This window comes from Quercus lobata, chromosome 6 (assembly GCF_001633185.2).
Source record: "Quercus lobata isolate SW786 chromosome 6, ValleyOak3.0 Primary Assembly, whole genome shotgun sequence".
In the NCBI taxonomy this organism is placed as follows: Eukaryota; Viridiplantae; Streptophyta; class Magnoliopsida; order Fagales; family Fagaceae; genus Quercus; species Quercus lobata.
In genome coordinates this window covers 21474910-21481141 of record NC_044909.1, presented here as the reverse complement: position 1 = coordinate 21481141, position 6232 = coordinate 21474910, and the positions used below count along the sequence as shown (strand labels likewise).

The 6232-nt window shown below is 35.9% G+C and overlaps 1 pseudogene; it reads left to right on the top strand.

Moving 5' to 3' along the window:
* Positions 1-690: 690 nt before the first annotated feature.
* On the top strand, positions 691-4756 carry LOC115949971 (annotated as a pseudogene).
* Positions 4757-6232: the final 1476 nt, after the last annotated feature.

Below are 6232 nucleotides of genomic sequence, written 5' to 3'. Positions count from 1 at the left end.
CATTGTGCTGAAGAAAAAAGGGCTATAGGAAAAAAAAGAAAAGAAAAAAAGGGCTATAGCCGCGTTTTTAAACGCGGCTAAAAATATGTCCTATAGCCACATTTAAAAAATGCGGCTATAGTTGTCACCTATAGCCACATTTTAAACGCGACCATTGGTCCAATCCTATGGCCACGTTTTAAACGCGGCCATAGGTCCTGGTCTTAGGCCACGTTTTAAGTGCGGCTATAGAATCTGGTCTTGGGCTGCGGTTAAAAAGTGTGGCCATAGGACCGTCAGTCCTATAGTCACAGGTTTTAGGCCACACTAGAAAGCATGGCCTAAAAAAACGCGGCTATAGACTATAGCCACGTTTTTTTGACATATAGCCGCGTTTTAAAAACGCGGCCATAGAACCTTTTTTTTGTAGTGTGTTTTTTAATATAATGATTTAAATTATTTATGAAGTTGGAAGTCTTACTGTACTTAAACATAAATAAAATTGCATTTTCGGTCGGGTGAGAAATACAAATATAGTGTCGTAGTTTTCTTTGGAGTTTTTTTTTTGGGGTAGTCATCAATACTTATTGGCTTTATTAGATTTGAATGATTATGACATTATGTGATATTTTTGTCTATTGGATGCTTATGTTCTATCCTCTAGCGTTCACAGATGTTAAGCGTCTGATTGGTAAGAGATTCAGTGATGCCTCTGTTTAGAGTGACATGAAGCTTTGGCCATTCAAGGTCATTTCTGATTCTAATGATAGACCCAAGATTTTGGTCAACTACAAAGGCAGGAAGGAGCAGTTTACAGCTGAGGAAATATCGTCCATTGTCCTTAGTAAGATGCGTGAGACTGTTGAGGCCTATCTTGGTACGACAGTTAAGAATGCGGTTGTGACCGTTCCAGCTTACTTTAATGACTCTTAGCACCAGGCAACTAAGGATGCTGGGGTCATTGCTGGTCTCAATGTGATGCGTATCATCAGTGAGCCCATTGCTGCAGCCATTGCTTATGGTCTTGACAAGAAGGCCAGTGTTGGCAATAGGGGTGGCAAAGTAAATCCAAACCCACTGGCCCGTCAAAATCCACCCACTCTAATTAAATCCAAACCTATCCAATTAGACCCAGTGATTATTGAGTTTTAACTAAAAACCCACTAAACCCCATTTAATCAAAAAACAATATACCCAAATTCAATCCAGCCCATCCCATAATTTAAAAAAAAAAAAAAAAAAAAAAAACCCAGCCCATTTCAGTGCTTCTTTTCAAACCTAGCCATCATCTTCTTCTCTCTACTCAAACCCTGGCCTCTCTCTTTCCCTCACTCTCTGTACTTCTCTTTGAGCACGAAGCTCTTCAATGGAGGCGTTATTTTGTTGGCCGAACTCGTCGGAAGAACAAACTGGCCCCGGCAAGAGAAAACCGAAAGCGTCAGCGAGTGTAAAGCTGGGGTTGACGAAATCCACAACGTCGTTTTCAACTTCCGGTCACAGAAAGTCACCGGTGAAGATTCTGACGTGGCAGGTAGCGAGCAAGTGCTTCCTCTAGAGCTAGATGAAGACGACGACAGTTTCTTAGTAGCCGAGAATCCGAGCTTCAGGTTTCCTTCTACCAATCAGAGAAGACACAGTAGATTCGTTAGAGAAGAGAGGGAGTGGGTAACGGTGCCAAGAAAAAGCGTCGACGTTCCATCAGTAACGGTGCTGCCGCGAAGGTCGGTTTCGACGGTGCCTCCACTTTTTCTTGTATGGCTTTCGTGATTATGGGTTTGGGGTGAAATTTAGTATGACTTTCGTGATTTTTTAGGGCTTTTCTGTTTTTTTTTTTTTTTTTTTTTTTTTCTTGGTAGATTTCAACTGTTTGGTAGGTGAGAAAGTGTGGGAAAGTACAAGAAATTTGTTTAATATTTTGATCATTTTGAAGATTTTAGAGTACTTTGGTCATTTTCACTTTAGTGGCATTTTGGTAATTGGGTGGGTTGGAGTTTATCCATAATAATTGGGTTGGGTTAGATTTGGGTTAGAAGTAATTAGTTAAATGAGTTTTAATGTGTAAATGAGTTTTATATATCCAACCCAATTATACTCACTCCAAACCCACCCATTTGACACCCCTAGTTGGCAAGAATGTTTTGATTTTGGTGGCGGGACTCTTGATACAATTGAAAATGGTAAATTTGAAGTGAAGGCCACAGCTGGTGACGCTCACCTCGGAGGGGAGGACTTTGTTAACATAATGGTGAACTACTTTGTTAAGGAGTTTAAGTGGAAGAACAATAAGGATATTAGTGGGAACCACAAAGCCCTTAGTAGGTTGAGGACTGATTGTGAGAGGGCAAAGAAGACACTATCATCCGCTGAAAATGCCACCATTTACATTGACTCATTGTATGAGGGTCTTGACGTTCGTTCAGGAATTAGTGATGCTTGGTTTGAGGAGAAAAATATGGAACTCTTTAAAAAGTGTATGGAGCCTGTTGAAAAGTGTTTGAGGGATGCTAAGATGGACAAGAGAACTGTCGATGATGTTGTCCTTGTTGGAGGTTCTACTAGGATCCCCAAGGTGCAGCAGCTGTTGCAGGACTTCTTCGAAGGAAAGAATCTTTGCAAGAGCATCGACGGCCTAGATGAAGTTGTTGCCTATGGCGCTGCTATTTAGGCTGCTATCTTGACTGATGAGCAAAACAAGAAGGTTCAGGATTTGGTGTTATTGGATGTCACCCCCAATGGCGGAACCAGGAATTTTTCTTTGGGGGGGCCAAGTTTAAAATGAAATCATAAATTTTTAACATGTATATACTATATTTATATTATGTATAATGAAAAATGTTATATTCACAATAAATTTTAGACGGCAAGTTGTTACTGATTTTAATCTAAGACTACCACTAAAATTATCTTTTTACCCACCAAGAACAATAAATAACAACCCACCACCTAAAATTTATTGTGAAAATATTGTTAAAATATTATGAACATGACATTTTTCTATATACAATAATCTCTTTGTCATTGAATGCATAAAAAAAAACATATAATCAAATAAGTGAATAACCAATCATATATTTTTGTCAAATTTATAATAATATATTATATTTATATGATATATTAATATAGTATATTTATCATTCACCATTTTAATAAAAAAAAAATGTTTTGTCCATAATATTTTCATCATAAATCTTAAATAACAAATTATTATTGGTTGTTATTGGTAGGCAAAAAATTAATTTCAATTGTGAATTTAAATTAGAACTAATTAAAAACTTAGAATCAATATTAACTTATTAACTATAATTTATTGTGAAAATATAATGAGTGTAACACTTTTATTAAAAAATAATAATAATAATGAATAATAGAACAGGAGAATGAAAGCCAATAAGCCAGGCACCTAGCTGGGAGTAACTGGGATCACCTTTTTCTTTTAAAATGTATAGTTTTAAAACCATACACGTGGTCCTCTAGAATTAGAGCAAATAGTAAAGTATTTTTGGACTTAGAAATCTGTGAAGCACTAAAAGGCTTTAGAAAACAAGTCAGGAAAAAGTAGAAATAAGTTTCCTACTCCTAATATTTCCCCAAGACACAGATTTGAGACAAGAAATTGTTAAGCTCGTAAGTTTCCTTCCTAAAAAATTTTAAAAAATTTGGGGGGCCGTGGCCCCCTTGGGCCATAACATAGCTCCGCCACTGGTCACCCCTCGTTCACTTAGGATGGAGACTACCAACGATGAGAAGACTGTTTTGATTCCAAGAAACACCAACATCCACACTATGGAGGTGAAGTGGGTGTTCACCTATTCTGACAACCATTCTAGCATCTTCATCCCGGTTTATGAGGGTGAGAGAACAAGTACCAGGGACAACAACTTGCTAGGCATTTTTGAGCTTTCTGGCATTCCTCCAACTCTCAAGGGTGAAGTTCAGATCACTGTCTGCTTTAAAATTGAAGCCAATGGTATCTTAAATGTTGTCTCTGCTAAGGTCAAGAACAATGGCCAGCAAAAAAATATCACAATCACCATCGAAAGGGGAAGACTCTCTGGGAAAGAAATTATGATAATGGTTCAGGAGGCGGAGAAGTACAAGGCTATGGATAAGGAGCACAAGATGAAGATTATGGCCAACAATGCTTTGGTGAACCAAGCATACAACATGAGGATCACTATCAGTTACAAAAACCAGGTACTCTAATTTTCATATAGCATGAAACACCGTCTATCAGCATTAAATTATGTAAAATCCCTATTTTGAAAAAGAGTAGAAGTTAAGTAGTTAAAGGAACTTTCACGCTTCTATTCTCTGTATTTGTTTGCTTTATTCAAACTCAATTTCTGTTTCTTGAAAAAAATTGTGAAAAATGTTACGCCTTTTAATATATATGACATTTATTTTTAGGTGCAGAATCTGCAAATAAGCAGTAGTACGGAGAAAAATCATACTTGCCCCAAGAACCATGAGCTCATGCTAAAGAACAACTGCAATGAATGCAAGGTAGATGAGTACGTATGTAATGTATGCAAGGTAGATGGCCTTGGAAAGAGATACAGATGTGACGAGTGTGACTATGATCTTCACATAGCTTGCATGCAGAGCACACCCACCACAACTCACAAGCTCTTCAAAGACTCCACTTTCAAATTCTACGATCAACTCCCTAGGAACTGTAACGAATGCAAGAGGGATTGTGACGCTTGTGAGAAACAAGTCAAAGGTTTCGTCTACCATTGCCATGAAAAAGATTTTGAATTTGCATTTGATTCATTAAGCCTAAATTGTAACTTGCAATTGTTTCCGATTGTAACAAATGTTTATTTTTTATATAGAGTGATTCGCGTACTAGTTTAGAAGACCTTCCTAAACTCTCACTAATATCTATTGAACTAACAAAAAGCCGAGCTCAAGAAACTCTGTAAACTTTCGTAGGGTTTAGCAAGAATAACACCATAGGCGGTGTTTATCGTACACACTAAAAACTTAAGTCACATTTTTCAGTGTAATTTTTTTTTTTTTTTGGTAGTGCAACACACTATGTGCACTAGTATCATGATACAACGAGGAGGCAGCGTGCTTGCCTTCTCATAGTAGTAATTGTTGTAACCATTCATTAGTGGAGAAGTTTGAGTTGGTTAACAGCTTAATAGTGGGTTTTAAAGGGGATTTGGATGAGGATGAGTAGTTTTTTCAAGAAATAACAGCTATTTGATTATACTACAACTTTTTTTTATAAATAAATTAAATATTTTCTTCTTTTTTTCTCATTCTATCTTTCTCTAACGTTGATAAAAGAAAATAATATACACTATTTTTTAGCTAACTATTTATTTTAATTGAAAGATAGAATAATTACAATTTTTCTTATGAAATTTAAAACTACTAGCCTCAGAGCAAAGACTTTTCTTCTTCTTTTTTCTTTTGTTTTTTAGTAAACGCTAATAATTTTCATGCATCATTTTTAAAGCACGCATGCAATTTTAAAAGAATAGAGAGCTTTCCTTGAGAATGACGGGATTTTAAATCGTAAATTACCTCTCTAAATTATATTCCTGAAATTTGAGTTGACTAGACTTTACACTTCAAAGTTTCGAAAACTTGATTTTACATCCTGAAGTTAGGTTTCGTACGCAATTTGTGTATAGATAATATAACATAAGGACAATTAAATTGTAAACTTCAAATTTTTTATTGTTTTTAAGTTAAACTTTGAAGTTTAGGTATATATATGTTCATAATTTTATAAATTTTACAATCTGACCATTTAATGAGTATTAACCAAAATATCATACTTCACATTAGTTGTCCTTTAAGAGTTGTTATTAAGTACTAAAAATATTTTCAAGTGAATGGCAAATGAAACTCTGACTAAAAAATAAAAGAAAATGGCTAATTCATGTATTAAAAATCCTAAAAGGCATATGCAGTAATTCAATATCCATGTGGATGCTTTCGCATGGCCACTTAAAAGTAAAATATGACACCAAAACACATCCTAACCCCTACTATACGTACCCACCACCAACCTTCAGAAAGTGACTTGTGCTGCTGATATTCATATCCGCAATGCGCGCAATTAGGATTTCGGAGTTAAGGAGTGGCAAATATATCTATATATATACACCCAGAAACTTTAATGCTTTACCCACTTGTACTGTGCGGAGAAATTTCCTTCTACCTTCCTTACTTTGGCACTTTCTAGCTAGGGAAGTAAACAATTCAGACACCAAACTTGAAGATAAGAATATCG